Source organism: Molothrus aeneus, chromosome 8 (assembly GCF_037042795.1).
Source record: "Molothrus aeneus isolate 106 chromosome 8, BPBGC_Maene_1.0, whole genome shotgun sequence".
In the NCBI taxonomy this organism is placed as follows: Eukaryota; Metazoa; Chordata; class Aves; order Passeriformes; family Icteridae; genus Molothrus; species Molothrus aeneus.
This window is the reverse complement of record NC_089653.1, coordinates 2488047-2510732: the sequence shown is the minus strand read 5'-3', so window position 1 is coordinate 2510732 and position 22686 is coordinate 2488047.

Sequence of the window (22686 nt, the reverse complement as noted above, 5' to 3'; positions counted from 1 at the left end):
CCCAGTGCATTCCCAGAGGAGTAGCTTTCTGCTGCCCTGCATGGCCAGAGGGAGCCCAGGCCCATCTCCAGCAGCCCTGGAGCTGCAGAGGAAAACTCCCCCCTTGTGCAGGATCCCTGCTCCAGCAGAGCCACAGCTGGCACTGCAGGAGGGCTGAGCCCCCATGGGATGGGGCTGTGCCACCCCCCTGACACACAGGGGACAGGGCCTATGATGACTCTGGCAGGGTTGGTTTGTGCTATTGCATTTGTATTTTTAAAATTTTCCTGTTAAAGAACTGTTATTCCTATATCTTTGTCCGAGAGCCCCTTAATTTCAGAATTATAATGACTCAGAGGGAGTGGGTTTACATTTTCCATTTCAAGGGAGGCTCCTGCCTTCCTTAGCAGACACCTGTCTGTTCAAACCAAGGCAGGTGAGCATCCAGGAGAGGAGAGCTCCTGGAGGAGATCCCAGTGCCAGGCAGCTGGAGCAGGAATTCCTGCTGTGGCTTGGCTGATGAGAGCCTGACTGCAGTGCTTGGGTGGACCTCAGGTTAATTAGAGGTGGAAACATCCTTTCATTTACAGATAAAACACTTTTCCTGCTGCTTTGCTGCTTGCCCTGAGCTGGCACAGCAGCAAGGGGGAACTCTCAAGGCGTCCCAGCCTTCTTTCCGCAAAATTTCTGCCTCTGGGCTGCCGCAAGGACACCCAAAGAGCTGATTCCCACACAGAGGAGATTGTCCCACAAGAAATTTGTCCCTGTGGAGCCAGGAGAGCCCTGCTGGTCCCACAGCAAGGCTGTTGTGGGGATTTCTTTGGGTTGGTGCCAACTGCAAGTGCCAAGTTTCTTTGGTCCTGCGTTATCGATCCAAGCACAGGAGTCTCTGCTTTGTGTTGTCCCAACTTTTCCAAGGAAGGTTTTCCAGAAATGTGGCCCAGGATGGAAGTGGTGGGAGGATAACCCTGGAGAAATGTGTGTGTCTCAAGGATTGTGGTACAAACCCTGACTCAGGCAGGGCTTCCTGGAGAAAACATTTCAGGCTTTTTTTTCAGCTTTTCCAAGGGGGGCAAAGCCAGGGTTTTCCCTGTTCTGGGAGAAAGGTTTAGATTTTGAAGCAGAGTGAGCAGAGGTAGAAGAACAAGGGTCTTTGAGGGTGTGAGAGATGGTCCAGGGGGAAACTAGAAGGGAGAAACAGCCAAATTCTGAGGCAGCAATAATCCCTTCAGCCCTGGAAGGCACCAGGACATAACCCAGGGCAGAGGTAGCACCATGGGAGAGCATTCCAAGGCAGCTGGGAGTATAAAGTGGGTCACCAAGAGCTCAGGTAGTCTTTAAAAAGGATTTTTTTTTTTTTTAAAAGCAACATGTGGAAGAATTTGGCAAAATTCCAACTGAACGGAGGAAATACATAGTTATAGTTGTAGTTATATCATATTTACATTTAAATATAAATATAAACATAACTATATTTATATTTCTACTTATATCTATATGTATATTATTATAACTCTATTCTAATTCTTTACTTATATTTATATTTATTAAAAATTTACATTTCTATTTATATTATTATATCTCTATTATAATTTCATAGTTATATTTCCATTTTATATATTTATATTTATATTATTATATTTATATTGTATTTCTATTTCTAATTTATAGTTATATTTATTTTTATTTTTATTTTTATTTTTATTTTTATTTTTATTTTTATTTTTTTATTTATGTGTACAGATACAATCCAGCAGCTCTGCCAAAACTGTGGTCCCCTTATTTTTCAAAGGGGAAAGAAGCCTAGAGCACACTCGACAGGAAAAGCAAGGCAAATGCAATGCTGTATTTTTAGGGGCATGGCCATCATGAAGAGTTCAGCTGGAATATGTTCCTAAAGATGAGGACCAGACAGGCATTTAGAGCATGGAATCCTCAAGTGGTTTGTGTTGGGAGGGACCTTAAAGACCATCCCATTCCAACCCCCTGCCATGGACAGGGACACTTTCCACTAGGCCAGGTTGCTCCAGACAGCTGGATGCAAAAGTCTGCAGTAAAATTAAATATTGTCTTGGGGTGTAGTTCTCTACCTCATTCTCAGACCAGGAAACTTTATCTTCATGATAACTTTTATCTGTCATTCTTTTAATATTTATCAATTCTCATCCCCTGAGCGAGGTGCTGGCAGGCAGAGGAGGGAGCTCAGCCCCCATCCAGGGGCTCGTGCTCACACCCTGAGTGTGTGAATAAATAATCCAAGCACTGATGGGATGGCCAAGGCTTGGCCTTGAGGGGTGTTTGGCCTGAGATCCTGCTCAGTGAACATGGGAAATAGCAGAGGTAAGAAGATTTCCAGAAAGCTGTAAAAGCAGCCTGCAAAGGCTGAAAGTAAAGTTACACTGATATACCAAGTAAGGACCTTAAACAATAGCTTGAGTTTTAGGCTTGGCTAAGAGAGACCTTAAGAATGCAGGAAAATATGCTTAGCAAGGTAGTAGAAGGTTTTAAGCTTAATAATGAATGATTGTGTCTTGTTAATAGAAAGAAGAAAAGTAAGCACTGTGTGAAGCAGGTGTACATGTGCTTTTAGTAATTGGCTAGAACAATTGTCTGTGAGCTTTAGCTATTATTAGCTATTGGCTAGAAAGTTTAAAAATGTTCTGTAACAAAGAAATCTTTGGCTGCTGCTGGCTGTACATGAGCTTTTGCCATCTTTCTATTGTCTCAACCATGTAATGAGGCTGATGCTGCAATAAAAGCTCAAGGATTGTACCCCAGCAGTCCTGTCCTGCTCACAAAAACAAACTCCCAACACAGGTGAGCACTGATCCAGCAGCAGCCCATGGATCACCTGGAGTGGTCACTCCAGCTGTTTGTTGTTCCTTTTTGGAGCCTGGGACTGATCACTGGCATTAACCACTCTGACTTCTGCACTCTGGTTAAATTCCTGCAATTTTGGGAGAAGTGGGATAACAAAGAACAAATCCTGAGCACTGAATAACAAGTGCCTCTGCCTCTGACAAGGGGTCCTTCTTTGCATGCCAAAACGAGGAGTTATCTGCTCTTACTCTCCTCTGCCTGTGACTTTTTGTTGGTGTGATGGTTTGGGGTGTTGTTCCCCTGGAGATATTTGGATGTGCATAAACCAGGAGAGCTGGCAGCATTTTGGACAGAGAGGTTGTGGGTGACCCATCCTGGGACTGTTCAAGGATGGAGCTTTCAGCAGTGGAAGGTGGAACAAAATGATCTTTAAGGTCCCTTCCAGCCCAAACCATTCTAGGACTCATCCAGCTCAGAATCCACTGTAGAGCCTTTAGGCAAAGGAAAATAACATACAATAAACCCTGGGGGAGGGGAGGAACCTGACCCTAAAACTTTTAAATAAAGAACCAAATATGATCAGCCAGGTAGCAAAATGAAATTAGGATCAGGGTTTGCTGTTTTTTTGGCTGGGCTTTTCTCCCTGTGCACACAGAATCCACTGCTGACATCGCTCTGGCCGTGTCAGCAAAGACTGGGAAGGTGCTGGGTTGTTTTTTCCTCTCCCTGCTGCTTTCAGCTGCTGGGATGGAGTCACCTCCTGTGTCACCCCTGCTCTGATGTCCTTTGGAAGCTGGCAGTGTCACCTTTTCAAAAGTGAGTGTAAAGCTGGAACTCTTCTACAGCTTTGCTGAAATGCTGGGGGAAAAGGGCAGGAAGGATATGGGAGATAAATTGCATTTTCCTGCCCATCAAAGAAAAAAAAAAAAAAAGAAAAGGAAAAAGTAGAAATCTGGTCCCCAGGATGCCAGCTAGCTGTGTTGGGGATGTGATGCCACGCTGCAGTTTTGGGGGGGCTGCAATCAGGTTTGCCTTTTTTTAAGGCTGTTCTGCATTTGCAAGGGCAATGATGGAGGTTCCAGTGATGCTTGTGAGGGAGCCCAAAGCATTCCCAGCCCCTTCCCTACCAGAAGGGAGTTAAAAGCCTTTGCAAACCCCAGTGTGTCACAATATGTCATATTTTCTGAAAAAAATCTCTTTGCCCAGGATTCTTCTCCTGAGAAGCTGAAAAGCCTTAGAAAAAAAAAAAAAAGAAAACAATATTATCTCATTTGCTTCTCCTGTGTTTTGCTGCTTTGGAATGTGGTTGGAGATTGTTTATCCAACACGTGAATTGTTTTACCTTAATGACCAATCACGGTCAGGCTGTGTCAGACTCTGAGGAGAGAGTCACAAGTTTTTCATAATTATCTTTTTTAGCCTCCTGTAACATCCTTTCTATATTCTTTAGTATAGTTTTAGAATAGCATTCTTTAATATAATATAGATATTGGAATATAATATAAAATTATATATTAGAATATAATATATATTATATTCTAATATAGAATTATATATTTTATTATATTATAATAATAGAGATATTAATACATATAATAGATATTATATATATAATATATTATATATATAATATATTTATATGTATTAGAATATAAAATAATAAATTAGCATTCTAAGAACATGGAGTCAGATTCTCAATTCCTCCTCCATCTGGGGAACCCAGAAAATGCCACACCAGTGTCTTGCTCTGTGCATGGTAACAGCACTGCCAGCTCCTTCTCCCTCCAATTTGATTTCTCCCCCCCACCTTCTTATTTTCCCTAAGGACTTTTGAAATATTCTGTTGATTTTTTTTGATCCCCTTTCCTTTAGAAAAGGCCACCAGGAAGGTCTTGTCAGCAATTTAATGGGGAGATAAAAGAAGATGGGAAAGGGGGATTGTGAGCAGAGGGAGAGCGCCTGACATCTGGACGGGGCTAATGTGTGATAAGACAGGAGGGCTGGAGGAAATCTGCTCTGCTTGATCTCTGGCCAAGGCAGGGCTTGGACCTGATGGCTTTAAAGCCAGGTCCATGTGGATGGAGCCTGCCTTGCCCAAATCCCTGCCAGTGCCTGGGGATCAGGTAGATGGAGGCCTGGGGTCCCGCTCGCTCGAGTTAAAAGTCTTTTCTGGCTGACTTCAAAGGGCTGTAAACCCAGATTATCTGCACTGTCTGCCTTGACTGGGGGAGATAAAGAATGAAATAAATAAAAAGGAAGCTGCTGCTTCCAACCTGAGTGCCCAGAAGATGGAAAATGCTCGTAGGACCAGCCAGGGGCTGCAGAAAGCCCTGTGGTCCACCCAAACCCACACATGGAGCAGGAACTAGGAACAGCAATTTTAGTTTTTGAGCTTGTTAATTATTTGGTTTATCTCAGTGTTTTTCCATTCCTCCAAGGGCTTGGGGTTGGAGCAGCTGGTTTTCAGTACAAACCAGGCAAGCAAAGAGAGATGTGTTTGGATGCTGCTTTGGGGCTTCCAACACCCTTTGGCTCCTGTGGAATTGAGTGCTCCAACTGATTGGGTTTGTAGCAGCTCCTTCACCTTGTCCCCAGCCCAGCATGGATCTGGGGGACAGCTCCAAATCCAGGCTCAGTTTTGTCACTTATGCCCCATTTTGGGTTTCTTCTGCTCTCATTCTGCAAAATTTTGCTCTGTGCCAGAGAAAAACCCGATGACAAAAGCTCAGCTTTTGGGAAAGGAGTTTTCCCATCAGTGCAGAAGTTGGTGTGCAGGGAGAGCAAAGAAGTTGTAGTCAAATGCACAAAATCCCCTTTTTTAGTCCAAGATAGGATTTTTTAATTTTAATTTTTTTTTTAAGGACAAAGAAGGCATCAATTAGGCACGGAAATAATTTGGGCTGCTGCCTGTGTTGGAGATAACTCTCCATGAGAGATGCTGGCTGGGATGTTTCTTTCTCTCCATCCACAGGTGAGAATAACTTCAAAACTTAAATCCAACATAGAAAGGCAGAGAGGGAAAGGTTTAATTGTCCCCACTCTGCTGCAGGCTGATAAGCTCCCATTGATTTTCTGTAGCCAAGTCTCCAGAGTGAACGTGGGTGATGTTCGTGCAGGTGAGTGCATGAAGGTTTCTCACTCCTTGGGTATTCCTAATTCTCTGTTTCCTATTTCTCATGGAGAGAACTTGATGCTTCCTCCAGTAAATGACCATTTGCAGCACTAATTTTTTAGGGTTTGGGGTTTTTTTACACCTCCTTTTCACCCTTTCTGTTGGCTTCCTATGAACTTCCCTCCAGGATGGGGAGAGATGTCTCAGGAGAAAATGTCCCTTCACCAAGGTGTGTCCCTCAACCTGAAGCAGCTTCATATTCACCCTCTCCTTTAAAACCCTCTGTTCCAGTGGTCTGAATCCCTGCCTGTTTCTGCCTGCAAACTCAGACAGAGGGAATAGCACAAATAAAGGCAGTGCCCAGCCAGGGATTTCCCAATAACTTAAACTATTTTGTCCTGGAGAACACAAAAATATCCAGTTGACTCTATCTATTTATTTTGAGGGTTTGTTGGAAAGAAAAATAAATGAACACAGGAAGAAGGGATAGTCCAGCAAGTTTTTTTGTGCATTTCAGAAACCTACAAGCTCCAAAAATTTTGGATGTCTAGCTGGAACCTGGCTACTTATCTCACCTGAGCCTCCAAACCCACTGAGACCTTTTTTATTTATCAGTGCTAGTTATAAAAAATGAGTTGGTAGTGATGGAGAAATGTCCAGAGGAGCCAAAAAGGAGCCAAGCAGCATTCAGATGGGGGGGGATAGGAAGAAGAGAAAGCCTCAACCTCCCTGGAGATGTAATAGGCTTAGTGGTCCTGCTTGACACATGTCGGATAAAATAAAAAAAAAACCCCACAACAATGTTTATAAGAAGATTAGCTTGAACACGATGTAATTTCTCCAGGGACTGGCCACGTTTGAAGCTCAAACCACCAACTCCCTGAGCCTTATCAGAGTAATGAATTTCCACCACTTTGGGCCATTAAAAACCCTCACACCAGCCCCTTTCCCCACCTGGAACATCTCGGATTTGGGGCACATCTGTGGGGCTGGGTGGATTTGTGCTGTCCCCTCTTGCTGGGCAGGAGGTGCAGCCTTGGGAGTTAACTTGCTGGAAATAACTGGATGTGACTGTCTAATTTGTGGCTGCCATCCCTGCAGGGAAAAATCCCTGTCTCTGGGCAGCAGATTATCCTCAGGCTCATTACAACATTGTTCCCAAACAAATCCCCCAGGCTTCTGCCTGTAATCACTTTTGCATACGTGTGGGCAAATATCCCTCCAGGTGGGGATGGAGAAGGAGCCATGTGAGAAATGGGAGCAGGGATGTGGCCACAACCCCAACTGGAAACCAGCAGCACTGACCACTGGTCAAATTTCAACCAAAACTGGGTTGGAATCAGGTTTGGTTTCCCTGAAAACTGGTGGACATTGGGTTTGTTGGCCTTTTTCTTGGCTTGCTGAGTTTGGGGTTTTTTTTGTTTTGGTTTTTTTTTTTGTTTTGTTTTGTTTTGTTTTGTTTTGTTTTTAAGAAAAGCAACTAAAGAGCAGACGTAAAGCAACCAGCTTTTTAAAATTCAGCTGAAATTCTCAGCAGGTTAGAGGTTATCCTATGTTTCCTGTGGCTGTTGCAGCAGGGCCGTGGAGCTGCTCCAGTGCTTGGTCCCTGCAAGCATTGCTTGGGGCTATGTTCCTTCAGCCCACTTTTTCCAGGAGTGGTCCTGTGCTAAAATCCATAATTCTTGTGGTTTTAACCCATATATTTTAAATTTTGGTGTATCAGGACAAAGAGGCAACAGCCAAATGGCTCTTTGATATCTGCTTGTTAACAGTGGGGATGGTGCCAGCCCCATGAGCAGGATGGTCACCTGTAGCCAGTCCTTAAACCCTATTTGGGGACCTCTTTGGTGACATTTTGGGGACATCTTTGGTGATATTTTGGGGACAGCCTCTGGGGGAACATGTCAGGGGACTGGTGGGGTTGAGGGATTTTGAAGATGCTTCATGACAGTGGTAATTTTTCTGGAGTATGGGGTGAGGAGTCAGTGATATTGGGGATATTTGTGGGATATGGAGGGCAGGCTTGTGGTGCTCAGGGGATTTGGATGGGGTTTGGGATATTTTGGAAGGTCTGAAGGAGCTTGTGACATTTTGGGAACGCCCAGATCCACACTGGAGCAGCTGGTGGGGGAAGATCCTTGTATCCCACCCTTCTTCCCAGCTTTCCCCCTGCTCTCCTGGCTCTCCAAGGGGATGCAATTCCTGCTGGCCCTGCAGGCTCATATGGGAAGAGCCACGCAAAGCATGGTTTTTCATGGTTGTCCTTGCTTTAAAAATCATTTTTGCAGGAATTCTCCATGGCCAGAGCACCCTTGCTAGGGCAGATACTTGAATTGGGTGGCGCACCCTGAGAGATCCCTGCCTTTACCTCCTTTCCATGACTTATGATCCTCCTCCTGTCATCCCCCTGCTCCAAACAGTGAGGAAATTATTTATTTAGCAAAGGAGGTGCTGTTAAGAGAGATGGATTCTGCATCTGTGCTTTAAACACAGGGAAAAGGGAGAAAATACTCTTCCTTCTTCTTCCCCCCTCCTCCTCCATCTCCCTTGGTGGGCTTGGGCCTCCATCTCCTATTTTTCATCCAAATGGAAGGGTTTATTTTTATCTCTCTAGAAAAATAAGCCTTAAAAGTTCCAAGATGGATCACCCACGTGCAGCTCTAGCAGGGCTGCAGGGGAAGGAGGCTGGGGGGAATTTTGTGGCCGAGAGGAACAGGAAGGAATAAGTCAGGAATATGTGTGGAGCTGAAGGGTGCCTGGACCATTCATTCCCATTAGGGAGAGGTGCAGCACCATTAATAATCATTTTACCAGGAGCTGGCCTGAGCCAGCAGGGCCAGGCTGCATTTCTGGAGAGGGAATTTGGGTTTAATAAAAGAAATAACGCCGTGCATACAGATGAGAAGGGGTGGCAGGGCTCTCTTCTCCTACCTGGTATTTATTATTGCTCCACCTGCCCTGAAACAGGAACATTTTTATTTGGTTAACAGGCATTAAGAGGGCTGGGGCCTGCTCTGTTTCCTTTCCTAGCCCAGAATCCTTGGGTGTGAAGCTCCAGAAGTGCTGGATTCTGAGCAGCTGTAACCCTCCCAAGGAGGACAGGACCATCTCACCTGGCTGAAAGCATCCCACCAGCAGAAATCACATTTTTTCAGGGGGTTTTCATGTTTTCAAGGGGTTTTACACATCTCAGGAGCCTGCACGGTGAGGCTGGAGTTGGTCAAAACTTCTTTTTTCAGGAGCTCTTTTTTTTTTTCCTTTTTTTTTGTAATTCAGGAGCTCATTCTTTTCCATTTTTTTTCCCCCAGGACCTCATTCTTTTCTGGAAAAGTATTTTCTGGTTTTTTTTCAGGAGCTTATTATTTTCTGGTTTGGTTTTTTTTTCAGGAGCTCATTCTTTTCCCTTTTTTTCAGAAGCTCATTATTTTCTGGTGATTTTTTTCAGGAGCTCATTCTTTCCTGATTTTTTAGTTTTCAGGAGATCATTGGTTTCTAGAAAATTCTTTGGGATTTTTTTTCAGGAGATCATTCTTTTCTTCTTTTTTTATTTTGGGAGCTCATTCTTTTCTGGAAAATTATTTTCTAGATTTTTTTCAGGAGTTCATTCTTTTATGTTTTGGGGTTTTTTCTTCAGGCACTCATTCTTTTTCTGGAAAATTCTTTTCTCTTTTTATTTTTTCAGGAGCTCATTCTTTTCTGGAAAATGATTTTCTGGGTTTTTTTAGGAGCTCCCTCTTTTCTGTTTTTCTAGTTTTCAGGAGCTCATTCTTTTTGGGAAAATTCTTTGAGTTTTTTGGTTTTGTTTTGCCCAGGAGCTCATTCTTTTCTGGTTTTGGGTAGGTTTTTTTCTGGGTTTTTTTGTGGTTTTTTTTTTTTTTTTTTTTTTTTTTTTTCCCCCAGGATCTCATTCGTTTTGGGAAAATTCTTTGGGTTTTTGTTTTTGTTATTTTTCCCCAGGAGCTCATTCTTTTCTGGTTTGTTTGTTTGTTTGTTTGGTTGGTTGGTTGGTTGGTTTTGTTTTGTTTTGTTTTTGGGTTTTATTGCTTTTTTTTTTTTTTTTTTTTCAGGAGCTCATTCATTTCTGGAAAATCAGCAGAGTGCAGGTTCTGGAGGTGGAGCGTCGCTGCATATTTTACCCATAAACCCAAATGGTTTAAAATAGATGAAGCATTCCTTTTTAAAGGAATAAAGGGGTAGAAAACTTTTGAGTCTTTCACAAAGCAGCCACCAGGAAAAAAAAGCTTTTAATCTTGGTGATTTAAGAGGGTTGGGGAATTAGCTTTTAACCAGCCACTCCCTGCCTAGTTGATTTTTTAGGGAAAAAACAGCAAGGCAAAGAGCCAAAGTTGGGATGGGACTGGGAGCTGCTGCACTCCCTGCTCCAGATGTCTTCACAAGGTGGTGGGGGTGGAGAAAGGTGGTGGGGATGGAGAAAGGTGGTGGGGATGTGGGAATGGTGGTGGGGATGTGGGAATGGTGGTGGGGATGTGGGAATGGTGGTGGGGATGTGGGAATGGTGGTGGGGATGGAGAATGGTGGTGGAGATGTGGGAATGGTGGTGGGGATGTGGGAATGGTGGTGGGGATGGAGAATGGTGGTGGGGATGTGGGAATGGTGGTGGGGATGTGGGAATGGTGGTGGGGATGGAGAATGGTGGTGGGGATGGAGAATGGTGGTGGGGATGTGGGAATGGGGAGGGACAGGAGCTCTCCTTGCTCTCACATCATCTGTGCTCCCAAATTCTGTCACAATTGTGTCCACACAAAAGGCCAGGGCAGGGATTGGGGGTGTCCAGCCAGCAGATCCTGCTGTGGGGTGGGCTCTGACACCTGGAGGTGCCACTGGGAAAGGCTCAACAGGACAGAGAGCCAGTGCAAAGGTCATTTAGACAGGAAGGGTGTCGCCCTGGTTTTTTAAGATTTTCTAAGCCTTCTGATGTTTACATTCTTGCAATGAACTTTCTCACACACTTTCAGTAAATAACTTATTGTTTTGCATTCTTTTATGGAAGAAGAGAAATTTGATGGACTGCTGGTTTGTCCAGTGTCATTGGAGAGGTGGCACTGTCACCCTCCAATCCACTGTCACTTTTGGAAATCTATAAATGTTGGAGTCAGAAATTAAAAAATCCCTTTTCTTCACCTTGAGAGCTGCAGTGTGTGCACTCGTGGTGTTTCGTGTCCCATAGTGACAGAAGGGTGTGGGTGAGGAGCCTCTCTCAGTCAGAAAACCCTGGAGAAGGAATGTCCCAGGGAAATTCTCCTGCCATGGTGGTGCCATGTTCTCCTGGGACCTCATTCCCTACCTCCTCTGTGGGCAGGATCTTCTCAAAGACAGACCCCAAGGAACTTGGATTTGGATACAGTTTGCTGCTGGCACTTTGATTCCAAAGGGAATTTAACCAGTTTATCCTCAGAAAACTGTGGGGTTTTAATTAACACAGAGGAGGAAAAAAAAACCAGAGTGAGAACACAACATCAGCTGGGCTCCTGCTATGTCTGACACCTTCATCTTCCCCTCCTGGGGAAGCTCTTGGCCAGGCTGTCTGGGGAACGTGTTTGATGTTTCCTTCTCTAGATGGGCAGGGACAAGGGATGATGAGCACAGGGAGGGGACAGACCCACTGAGACACCTACACTGACAGGTGTAAAGCAAACCCCTTATTCCAGGTGAAAACTGGATCCAAGGAGACATCTCCTCATTTAGCTGAGCCACTTCAATCCTCTTTCCAGGAAGATCCTGTCCCTTGGAACTCCTTTTCTTTGCAGGGACACTCACAGGAACAGCCCCTCACAGAGTTTGCCCCAAATTCAGAGGGTCAGAACCATGGATTGGTTTGGCTTGGAAGGGACAGCATCTTGTTCCATAAAAAATAATCTTATTCCATGAGAAATCATCTTGTTCCATAGAAAAATCATCATGTTCCAACCCCCTAAAAGGGCAGGGACACCCCCAGGTTGCTCAGGGCTGCCTTGAGCATTTCCAGGGGTGAGGCACCCACAGTTTCTCTGTTCCACCTGTTATGGGGATTTGTTGTGGCCTCTGCACTGATTTCCTTCAGAAGAAAACAGAAAATCCAACAACAGGGGGGGAACCCACCTGCCTGTTCTCCTTAGGAAAGGAGGAAAAAAGTCAATTACTGAGATTTAGGTTTCCTGTCTGGTGACCCACAGCCTCCTGCCTCGCTCAGTACCCCCAGCTCTTATCTCTTATCTCAAACCTGCCCATTCCATCCCACAGAATTTGGAAATTGGGCTCCATCTGCTTCTTTCTGAGGCAGAGATAGTGTATCATTTAGCTGAGCCATTTCAATCCTCTTTCCAGGAAGATCCTGTCCCTTGGAGCTCCCTTGGTTTTGCAGGGACAGGAACAGCCCCTCGCAGTGTTTGTCCCAAATCCAGAGGATCAGAGCCATGGAATGGTTTGGCGTGGAAGGGACATGGAAAATCCCCTTGTTCCATCAGAAATCATCTTGTCCCAACCCCCTGAAAGGACAGGGACACCCCCAGGTTGCTCAGGGCTCCTTCCAGCCTGGCCTTGAGCATTTCCAGGGGTGAGGCACCCACAGTTTCTCTGTTCCACCTGTTATGGGGATTTGTTGTGGCCTCTGCACTGATTTCCTTTAAAAGAAAACAGAGGGAAAATCCAACAGCAGGGAGGGATCCCACCTGCCTATTCTCCTTAGGAAATGAGAAAAAAAAGTCAATTACTGAGATTTAGGTTTCCTGTCTGGTGATCCACAGCCTCCTGCCTCGCCCAGTACCCCCAGCTCTTATCTCTTATCTCATACCTGCTCTTTCCATCTCGCAGAGTTTGGAAATTGGGCTCCATCTGCTTCTTTCTGATGCAGAGATAGTGTATCACAGGCAAGGCAGGCAGGGCTCTGTAATTAATGGTAATTAATCCCTTAATCCCAGGGAGGTGGGAGGGACTGAGCTGCCCACTGAGTGCACAGAGGTGGCAGACCCAGAGCAGGAACACTGCCCACCCAACACAGCTCCAGAGAGCTTTTCTCCCCTCTGATTAGCTACATTTCTAATTTCTATTCTTCAATAATTAGCTATTAGCACAAGAGTTTTCATCCCCCCACAGTTGCTTGTGGTAATCTGGTAAAACCAATTTACCACTGGAAAAAAATGGATTTTTTTTCTTTTTTTTTTTTTTTTAATTTTTTATTCAGTTTTAAGGGGAATTAGAGGTGAAGTTTGCTAGGACAGCTTTGCTTCCCTTCTGCCTTTCCTCCTGGCATCAACATTTTGATTTAGAGGTGCCAAAAAGCACTGTTTCACTTGGACAATTTATCACGTTTCATCTGGAACATTCCTCAGTGCTTTCATCCAGTCAATCAAAACTGTTCATCTCCCAGCTCTGCAACATAAAAATACCCCTTTTCTTTTTTTTTCTTTTTTTGTAGGAAAAAAAAATTGTGCATGTCAGTTCTTCAGCACCACCAATGAGCAAGAGCAGAAAACATCCAGATTCTGTAATTCCCTTGGAAAATGGCATTTGAATGGAGAAAAATCTCTCCTTAGAACGTTAGTTTTAATTTAAAAATGTAAAAATATATGTATTTATATTTATATATTTAATATATAAATATAGTAAATATTTATATACTTAATATAATGTATATTTACATTTTATATATTTATATATTCATATATTCATATATTTATATATTCATATAAAATATATTTTTATATTTATATATTTATCTATTTATATAGTTTATATCTATATATTTTATATATTTATATAAAATATATACATATAAAATGTATATTAATATATATTTATATATTTGACTAACTATATATAAATATATATAAATGCATACAATCAATATATTTAATATATAAAAATATGTATAATATATTTACATAGACATATTTATTTTATATTTTATTTATTTTATACTTATATATGCTCATATATTAATATATTTTATAAATACAAAAAATATGTATAAAATATAATATCATATGATAATATATAATAATATATTTATATATTACATTTTAATAAATTTATCTTATTTGTATATATTTATATTTATTTTTAGGTATATTTATCTTATATAGATTATAGATATATAATTTTAAAATATTTATTTATGTATTTATTTATTTATTTGTTTATATGTATTTATATATATATATTTTAAATATATATGTATTTGACTAATTCTGCTTCTTCTGGTGCCTGTGTTTCCTTCTCCAGCAGGAAAGCACCACACCCCAGTGCATGCCAGGAGGCACAATTGGCCTGTAGGATTTAGGCCATGGTGACACATCCTCCATCCTTTACCTCCCCTCCCTCCCCCTGGCACACTTTGAGCTCTCAAAGCCACTGGCCCAGCAGGAAACAGCAGGGCACTGTTTTGATGGCCTAAATTTCTTCTGAGTCACCTTAGCAGTGCCTTTCTCCTCTTTAATTGGCTCTGGGTTTGTTGTGTTCCCTGTTTCTGTGTCTCCCATTGTCACTGCTGAAATTTATGTTCCCTTTTTCTGTGTCTCCCATTGTCCCTCAGCCTCGGGCTGAGCATTGAGGAGTTTGTTGGGTCTGGCACAGGGTTGTGCTGACCTGGGAGATTTCTGTGGGATGGGATGGGATGGGATGGGATGGGATGGGATGGGATGGGATGGGATGGGATGGGATGGGATGGGATGGGATGGGATGGGATGAGGTCAGGCAAGGCAGAACATGAAAAGGAGGAGGATGTTTTTGCTAAACTTTGTTACCAATGACACAAATTTGGAAATTGTTGAAATTCGTGTGTCCCTGTTTCTGTGTCTCCCATTGTCACTGCTGAAATTTGTGTTCTCTGTTCCTGTGTTTCTGTACCTCAGCCTTGGGCTGAGCACTGAGGAGTTTGTTGGGTCTGGCACAGGGGTGAGTTTTACCCCTGGATTTGTGCTGACCTGGGATTTAAAAAGCTGGGAGATCTCTGTGGGATGGGATCAGGCAAAGCAGAGCATGAAAAGGAGGGGGATATTTTTGCTAATTACAAATGACACAAATTTGGAATTTGTTGAAATTTGTGTTCACTGTTTCTGTGTTTCTGTCCCTCACATTTGGGGTGGGCATTGAGGAGTTTTTGGGTCTGGCACAGGGGTGACTTTTTACCCCTGGGTTACTCTGACCTGGGAGATTTCTGTGGGATGGGATGGGATGGGATGGGATGGGATGGGATGGGATGGGATGGGATGGGATGGGATGGGATGGGATGGGATGAGGTCAGGCAAGGCAGAACATGAAAAGGAGGAGGATGTTTTTGCTAAACTTTGTTACCAATGACACAAATTTGGAAATTGTTGAAATTCGTGTGTCCCTGTTCCTGTGTCTCCCATTGTCACTGCTGAAATTTGTGTTCCCTGTTTCTGTGTTTCTGTCCCTCAGCCTTGGGCTGAGCACTGAGGATTTTGTTGGGTCTGGCACAGGGGTGACTTTTACCCCTGGATTTGTGCTGACCTGGGATTTAAAAGGCTGGGAGATCTCTGTGGGATGGCATCAGGCAAAGCAGAGCATGAAAAGGAGGGGGATGTTTTTGCTAAACTTCGTAACCAATGACACAAATTTGGAATTTGCTGAAATTTGTGATGCGATGTGGAGCTCCTGGGAGTGGCTCACGCCCTCTCCGAGGGCTCTTGAGGGACCTTCTCCTCCAGGGTGGTCTGTGCCCCGTGCCAGCATTCCCTGCCCCTCCCTGTGCTCCTCAGCAGAGGAGCAGCTCTGGATTCTTTGTTTCTTTTTTTTTTTTTTTGTGTTGTTTATTAGTCCTTATTTATGTTACAGTCTCACAAACTGTGAGTTCTGCAGTACTTCTTTTTAATAAGGTGAAAATGAAGTTCATCTCTCCTTTTAAAAAGTTTTTTTAAGGATAAATTGTCTCATTAAAAATTATATTTAAATTATTTTTGTTTTTAACTCAATAATGAACTACTTGTGACTCGCAGTGTGGATTTTATTATTTAATTACACAATATTACTTACAATCATGAAGAAGAAGGTAAAGAAGGACTAGTTTCTGACTTAAAACTTCTAAATAGAAATTTTTATATATATATTGTTTAATAGAATAATACATTATTCTATTAAACAAATATATACATATATAATATATATGTTATATATATGATGTAATATAGTATATAATAAATATAATATATTTGTATAATAGAAGTTTTAATATATTTTATATATTTTATATGTATATATTTATATATTTTTATATTTTATATTTATTATATTTTATATTTCTAGATTTTTATATATTTATATGTATATATATTTATATATAGTATATATTTATATATATTACTATATTCTAAAACTTTAAGTTTTCTACTACATGATATTACACACTTTTATTCAAACTACACACTCATAATCTCAGTTCTCTCGTTCAATTTTGGAAGCTTTCTGTATAGTCTGAGGTTCTCTTGGGGGTCAGTGCCTGTCAGCACAGAAATTCCGAATTTCTCAGCAGCCAGGGTTGCAACAAGGATCCACCCTGGATTGCCTGAGGTGTAAGATTAGGAGCTTTTCCTTTTTTTTTTTTTTTTTTTCTCAGTCTTATCAGGCTTGTAGGAAAACTAAAACTTAGCTTTCAAATTAAAAATTAAGCCCAATACCATTCCTGGTAGGTGTCATTAAAACAAAGGACTTTCCTTCATAAATCAGCCTCTGCTGGAAATTCTGGTAAATTTTATAATTTAATTACACAATATTACTTAAACTCATGAAGAAGAAGGTGAAGAAGAAGGTAAAGAAGAAGAATTAGTTTCTGTCTTAAAACTCAAGAGAAGTTTAATATATATATTTTTTACTAGAATAATATATTAATAATAGATTTGTATAATAGAAGTTATTATGTATATTATATATAAATATACATATATAAACAAATATGTTTTTTTAATAGAACAATACATTAGTAATATATTTTTATAATAGAAGTAAAAATGGATGGGATCAATGGGATGGAGTGGGATGGGATGGGATGAGTGGGATGGATGGGTGGGATGGGATGGGATGGGATCAATGGGATGGGATCAATGGGGTGGGATGGGATCAATGGGATGGGATGGGATGGAGTGGAATGGATGGGATGGGATGGGATGGGATGGGATGGGATGGGATGGGATGGGATGGGATGGGATGGGATGGGATGGGATGGGATGGGATGGGATGGGATGGGATGAGGTGGGATGGGATGGGATGGGATGGGATGAGTGGGATGGATGGGATGGGATGGGATGGGATGGGATGGGATGGGATGGGATGGGATGGGATGGGATGGGATGGGATGGGTGAGGCACAATCCCTGCTGAGGCTGTTCTGTGGGATGGACCCAGCTGTGGGGGACAAGAAGGAACCCCCTGAGCAGCTCTGGGTGAGTTGGGAGCTGCTGGCATGGCAGGCGCTCCTCTTGGCTGCAGGAAGAGCTCCAGGTCTGCAATCAAGGACAGCATTTAGTAACTTTCCCTTTTTTTTTAAGAGCCACAGGACTTGCTGGCTTTCTGCAGCTTTTCTTTCATGGTACAGGAGAAGATTTTGGGGAAGTAGAGGTCATCTTCTCACCAGTTGTTAAGAGAGTCAAAAGCACCAGCTTTTCCTTCCCTGTGGTGCCTGAATTCCCTTATCTCATGGCACTTGGAGCAGCCTTTGGGTTTTTGGGGTTTTTTTGGTTTTTTTTGGTGAAAGCTGCACGTGGGAATGTCTGGGAAGCCACAAAAGGTGTCTGATAGGAGGCCAGGAAAGATGCCTGCTGAAAAACATCTTGGAACAGCAGCAACCCTTGATATGGGAGGGAAAAACTAGCCCTGGTGCTGTGCTGTGTGCTGATGCTGTGTGTGTGCAATGTGGATAAAACCCCAGCTGTGTTTAACTTTGGTTTTATGTTGCTTTGGATGGCTGAACCGGAAAAGGAAAGAAATGAAAAAAGAGCCGTACATGCATAAAAAAACCAGAGCTGGATAAGACCTAGGTCATCTACTCAATACTTTCCTGCCACCAGATGATTGTTCCTGGACTCAAATCTCTGCTCTGAGTTGTGGCTGGGAATACATTAACCTTTAAAACAACACTATCAGATTTTTATATATTTTCTTTAACCACAAGGCTGGAAACCTGGTAAATGTGAAGGGCAGGTCACATTGAGTGAGTGGTTCCCCAGGAAATTGGATTTTGGGGGCTTTATTCGTGAAGGAGCACTCAGCATGTTGGAATTCCCTTGGAGGTGGTGCTGACCTGGGCTGACCTGGGCAGGGGACTGGGCTCTCTCCTTCCAGGAGCTTTTTGGCCACCATGGAAGCCCAGGCCAAGCCAGTGGGGTGCCTGTGACAGCAGTGCTGTGCTTGCATGGTCCTGCTGCCTGGTGTGTCCCTGGGAATCCCAGCTGAGCTGTGGGAGCAGCTCATGGCAGTGCAGGGAGGGGAGGAAGTGTTGCCTCGGGGCACCTGGTGGTTTTTTAACCTCTCATGTAGGGTAATTTTTAGGGCACTCTGCAGAGCTCCTGTGGGATCTCCACTCCTGTTCCTGTGGCTGTTTCCTGGGGTTGGATGGCAGGGAAATCATGGAATGGTTTGGGTTGGAAGGGACCTGGAAGAGCAGCTAATTCCACCCCCCTGCCATGGGCAGGGACACCTTCCACTGTCCCAGGCTGCTCCAAGCCCCATCCAGCCTGGCCTTGGGCACTGCCAGGGATCCAGGGGCAGCCCCAGCTGCTCTGGGCACCCTGTGCCAGGGCCTGCCCACCCTGCCAGGGAACAATTCCTCATTCCCAATATCCCATCCAGCTCTGCCCTCTGGCACTGGGAGCCATTCCCTGTGTCCTGTCCCTCCATCCCTTGTCCCCAGTCCCTCTCCAGCTCTCCTGGTGCCCCTTCAGGCTCTGCCAGGGGCTCTGAGCTCTCCTGGAGCCTTCTCCTCTCCAGGTGAGCACCCCCAGCTCTCCCAGCCTGGCTCCAGCCCTTGGAGCATCTCCATGGCCTCCTCTGGACTTTCTCCATCAGCTCCAGGTCCTTTCTTTCTGCAGCATGGAAACCAGCAGGGAATGTGTCTCCCTGAGCTTTGTTGGTGCCCAGGAAGTGACTGCAGTAGGAATGATTTGCCTGTGGCTTTCACATTTCCATCTTTGCATTTCCATTTTTTTTTTTTTTTGCCTGTGTTTCACAGGCAAGAGAAGCAGGACACCAAATCAGAGGAGCTCTGTCTGGTGCCTCATCCTCTGAGCATTTCTTCCCGTCCTGAGCCTCTGCTGCTGAATTCTTGTGTGCTGAGGTGGTGCTGCAGTTTGAAATGGCTGGAAACTTTTTTCCAAAGGAAGAGCAGGTCCAGTTTGGGAACAACATCTTTTTTAATCTTCTCTCTTCTCTGTTGTCTGCTGCTTTTCTGAGTTATTCAGCAAGTTACAACACAAAGACACAAAGAGAGATGTACTGTTATTATTGGTGGTTGTTGTTCCTAAGTCTTTATTGATTTTTATGAAAGAAATAATAACAATGTGCATGAGGTATCCAGCTACCAAAAGAGGTCCTGCAGTACTCATCTCGAATTAAATACAGAGAAGCAGAATCCAGCTGGGATATTGACAGGCAAAGACAAAGCTTTGTGTTTCAGGGTAGTGCTGGAGTGAAAGCAGGACTCTGCCCACCTTGATGAGCAGAGAGCCAGCCTTGCTCTTGTCTGCAGCCCCCAGCAAACACCTCCTGGGGCCAGGGAGGAGGACGGGCTTATGGGAGGGAGCTGCTCCCCAGGCTCAGTGGGATCGATGGGATGGGATGGGATGGGATGGGATGGGATGGGATGGGATGGGATGGGATGGGATGGGATGGATGGGATGGGGTGGGATGAGATGGAATGGATAGGATGGGGTGGGATAGGATGGGGTGGGATGGGTGGGATGGGATGGATGGGATGGATGGGATGGGGTGGGATGGGATGGGATGGGATGGGATGGGATGGGATGGGATGGGATGGGATGGGATGGGATGGGATGGGATGGGATGGATGGGATGGGATGGAACAGGCTGGGCTTTACATGGGGGAAACTGGGGTATCCCCAGGGCAGCAGGAGGGGCTGAGAGCCCGTACCTTCCAGGCAGGTGGGTCAGACTGCTGTGCTCCAGCTCACAGAGGTGTTTCTGTAGGGTTTTCTGCTTTGTCTGAGGTTCTGGTGTGCATCAAAGCCAGGCTTGGAGAAACCTGGGGGAGCAGGAGGTGTTCCCTGCCTACAGCAAGGCATTGGAGCTGGGTGGTTTTAAAGCTCCTTTCCAACCTGTTGGAGCTCAGTACATCCCTCTGGGTGTCCAGAGTTGCTGAGGACCCCGCCAGGGGGCTCAGAGACCCTGGCACACAGCCCAGAGCACCTGGGGATTTGGTTTTGACCCCTGGAGCAAGTTGCCAGCTTTGTATGAGGACCTGAAAGTCACAGAGGTTTGAATAGTGTGATAACAAAATTATCACAGGGTGAAAATGTAGATTTTAGGATTTTTGGTATGGGGGTTATGGGGACAAGATGGAGGAACTTGGGCATGTCTAGCCTTTCTTCTTCTTGTTCTCCATTTTCTGCAGTGATGCTGGCACTTTGGGATTGGTTTAGAATAGAAGTGCACTGTCTAACATGGGTGATAGGTATTGGGAATTAAGTGTAAATATGTTATACGTAGTTTGTAGTATAAAAGGACAACACCGCCTCGGGGGCGGTCAGAGTGCCTGTGGCTGCCCTGCTGAGCAGATCTCAGCTGGGCAGAAAGAAAATTTTATAGATGAGAATTAATAAACAACCTCAAGACCGAAAACTGAAGAGTCCAGACTCGTTCTTCAGTTGTGCGGGCTGAAGCAGAGACATCCTGCACATCTGGGGCAGCAATTATCAACAGCAACCTGAGACCAACCCAGGCTGTTCCATGGTTCCCTGACGAGCTCAGGGCACCCTTTCAGCAATGAGAAGGAGGCAAAGCAAAGAGGAAATCTGTCCCTCATGGTTGGTCTGACTTCCCTCCTGCTGGATCAGTTCTGCCTCAAAGGTTGGTGCATCCCAGGTAGGGGAGGGAGGGACCAGCTCTGACACTGCTGCTGCTGCTCTGAGCTCCATCCTCTTTATCCAGCCCCAAGAGAGAACTTGGAAAAGCTCTCTCTCCTCCTTTCCTCTTCTTCCCTTCCTGCTGCATGTTCTCACACGTGTCAGGACACAGCTCAACACGAGAGAGGCGGTGTTGCTGCTGTTCCACCTGAGAACAAGAGCTCCCAGCCACCACATAAAAAAGTGTCACCGCCTTTGTGGCTGGGTTCCCACTCCAAAAATACTCTGATAAGCTCAACGAGGCTCAGGTAATGTCAGAATTTGTCTCCCCCTTGATTTTACAAGGAATTCCTGAGCACGATATTGAATCACAACCATATTGAATCACAACCCTATCTCTGCTCTTAAATCATTTCCTCCAGCAAAACATCACCCCACAGAGGAAGTCCTTTCAGCCAAGACAAAAATGAAAGTGTTTATTGGTTTGAAAAGATCCCTCTGTGTGCCAGAATCAGTGAGAGAGAGAGGATGGGAGTGTGAGTGCCTCTGGCAATGCCTTCTCAGGGCACTTTGTCATCCAGGCACGAGAAGGAGCTGAGCAAACACAAATATTCAACTAAACTAATATTTCTGGCACTGGGTGAATTTTGATAGTCAGCTTGTGGTGCCTGAGGCAGCAGACAGGAATGAGATGCAGCATCCTTAAGCTTTGTATTCATGGCTGAATTGATGCTCCTTTTCTATTTATTTATAGGTGTGTGTGTGGCTCTGGGTACTGCTATTTGTCTGTTGTGTGAGGGAGAGGTGCTAATGAGGACCTGGCCGAAGTAAAACAGCAAAACAAATGGGGTTTGGTCCTCAGGATACCTAAATCCACCCCAAATTGATGATGTGGCAGCTTTCTGTGCTCAAGTGGGATTGGAGAGAGGACCAAGGATGTGCAGGATGACTGGAACAGGCTCCACATTTTCCAGTGTCAGAATCCTTCATCCTACCAAGATGTGGGGCAAAAAGAAAGGAAAGCTGAGGACTTGTTGATCACCAGATGGCCAAGGCTAAGTCTGAGGCTTTTGCACAGCTGTGGGATGGAAACCTGGCCCCTTCCTCCAGCTGTGCCCCAAATTGGTGCTGCCAGCTTGGGGGAGCTGGGCTGGTGTTTTTTGGTTGGTTTGTGTTTTTTGGTTGGTTTGTGGTTTTTATTCTTGGACAGACACCGAGGAAAATAAACAAGGTTGTCAACCCATGACCCTTCTGAAAAGACATGGCCACCTTTGGAGCTCCAAATGGTCCTGCTGCTGGTTGAGAGGCACTCTGTGGGGGCTGCACCAATTATGTGGGATTTTTCAGAGTGTGGGAGCTGTTATTTTCTGGAGTGAGCAGGGAAGAGGCTGAGAGGTGGCAGACAGCTTTGGTAGGGAGCTGCAGTTAACCCAGAGTCAAATCGAACTCCCTGGGAGCATCACAAGCTCCGTGTGCTGAGCACTTCCCAGCTCACTGGGAAGCTCGTCCAGCACCAGGTTTGTTCATCTCCCAGGTTGTCCTTATGGGAAAATGCAAGAACCAAGCTCCTTCCTATAAAAAGATTCAAGAAAATTCCCCCATTGGGCTCCTTACTCACAGCTGGGTAAAAAAAATGAGCTGAGAGACGGAGAGGAAAAGGACAAGAGGTTGTCTCTCTGTTTCTCTTCTCAGCTATCTTTGAGGGTGATTCACCCTCCCCAAATTCCTGGCAATTTCTCTCAGTGAC